Consider the following 2,475-nt stretch of genomic DNA (forward strand, 5'->3'; position numbering starts at 1 on the left):
AGCTACATGTAAAGGAATGAGTGCTGCCAGACGGGTTCAAAACGTCTCTCCCAACAGCGGACAGTTTTGGAGCCCGTACTCCCGCTTTCTAGTATTTCCTTTTCCGGTAACCAGTAACATCCTGTCGCTGGCACTCAGGGCGGTCCGACGAGGCCAGCATGTCCCTAAAAACAATGAAACTGTCCCAAAACTGAACAACGTCCCTGACAACAAACCGGAAAAGTAACTATCACACATCTGCAAACCTTAAAAACCTGTCCCTGACATCCCTTTCCCTCTAAAACATTAGCGCTACACACACCTTTCCCTTACACCCTGTTTTGAACCCAAAAATCCAGAGTGTATCCCCTGCCTGGATCCCTAAGCATGGCCCACACAAATCAAACACTGCCCTAACTCACCACTATGCCCCCCGACCCCAAACATAAAGCATAACCCTGTGGTGGGGCTGAGGGATCCAACCCAGAAGTGGAAAATTGCTGTGTCATCCTTAGCTAGGCTGGCCAAACCCACCTCAGCATCCTCCCCATTTCTGCCTCCACAAAAGCATGGCTATATGTAAACGAACGAGTGCTGCCAGACTGGTTCACAACGTCTCCCCCAAGAGCGTACAGTTTTGGGGTCCCTATTCCTGCCTTCTAGAATTTCCTTTGCGGATTCCTGTAACTTCCTGTTGCACCCACTATGTGCATGCGGACGAGGCAGTCATGTCCCTAAAACACTGCAACTCTCCCGAACCCAAACAACCTCCCTCACAAGAAACCTGAAAAGTAACTATCCCACCTCAGCGAACCCTAAAAACCTGTCCTTAACATCCCCTTCTCTCTGAAACATTAACGCTACACACACCTTTCCCTTACACCCTGTTTGGAACACAAAAATACAGAAAGTATCCCCTCCCCGGAACTCTGAGCATGTCCCCCACAAATCAAACACTCGCCCTACCCCACCCTTATGCTCCCCGACACCAAACATAAAGCATAACACTGCCGGGGCTGAGGGACCCAAACCGGAAGTGGAAAATTGCTGAGTCATCCTTAGCTAGACTGGCCAAACCCACCTCAGCGCCCTCCCCGTTTCTGCCTCCACAAAAGCATGGCTATATGTAAACGAATGAGTGCTTCCAGACTGGTTCACAATGTCTCTCCCAAGAGGGGACAGTTTTGGCGCACCTGCTCCCGCTTTCGAGTATTTCTATTGCCAGTCTCCCGTAACTTGCCGTCCCGCCTACACCAGGTGATGCACAGAGGTACCCATGTCCCTGAAAACACTGAACCTGTCCCGAATCCCAACAACATCAATGACAACAAACCTGAAAAGTAACTCTCCTACTTCACTGAACCGTAAAAACCTGACAATAACATCCCCTTCCCTCTAAAATTTAACTCTACACACACCTTTCACTTACCCCCTGTTTTGCACCCAAAAATTCAGAGAATATCCCCTGCCTGGATCCCTAAGCATGTCCCACACAAATCAAACACTTGCCCTACCTCACCCCTATGCCTCCTGACACCAAATATAAAGCATAACCCTGTGCCGGGTCTGAGGGANGGCGACTGATCTGCCTCGCCAGAGAAGAGCGCAATGATGGTGCCAACTTGGGCCAGTGAAGCGGCATCCTCCACAACTAGATTGAGGAACGGAACGACAGCAACTTGTCTGTTCCCCTTTCCCCAATTCCCCAGCACTGTTCCCATACCCCAATTCCCCAATAAAAATCTTTAAAAAAAAAAAGGAAATACACTACATTGGAGGAGATATTTGCAAAGAAAATTATAATGGTCACTAGAATACATAAAGAACTTCTATAAATCAAGACAAAAACAACAATACAACAAAATAAATGGGATATGGTATGTGCAGGCAATTCACAGAAAAGAAAACCAGCTGGCCCATCAACGATTTGGTAAGATGCTTAAACTCCTTAGATTCAGGTAAATCCAATGAAAATGACAAAAAGATGTCATCTCATTTCTCATCAGATTGGAAAAAGATAACAACAACAACAATAACAAAGCAAAAATGAAGACGGATAGTCCAAGTGTTGTCAAGAATACAGACATGGGGGTGTGCAGGTGGGAGTGCAATTGGTAGAGCTGCATTAGAAAGCACTGGGCAATGGTACACAGAAGAAAATGCACATCCCACAAGTCTATCCCATTCTTCCTTCAGGTAATCATCACCCAGATGTTCTGGCTTGTGTATACAAAGAGGCATGTCAAAGAGGTTCATGGCTGACTTGTCTGCCCTCAGTAAGAAAATGGATCATTAAGTTGTGGTATATTCATATGAGTAAATATCATGCAGACTTAAATGTACGACTTATAATAGATCTACATGAATGAACCTAGGAAAAGAAAACTGAATGAAGGGAGATTGCTACAGAAAAAGCACAATATGCCATTTTTGTAAATTCTGAATGCCCAGAAAAAATATTATATGCTGCTTATCAACTCATATATATATAAGATA

The sequence above is a fragment of the Hipposideros armiger genome, unplaced genomic scaffold, assembly GCF_001890085.2.
Source record: "Hipposideros armiger isolate ML-2016 unplaced genomic scaffold, ASM189008v1 scaffold_1291, whole genome shotgun sequence".
NCBI lineage: Eukaryota > Metazoa > Chordata > Mammalia > Chiroptera > Hipposideridae > Hipposideros > Hipposideros armiger.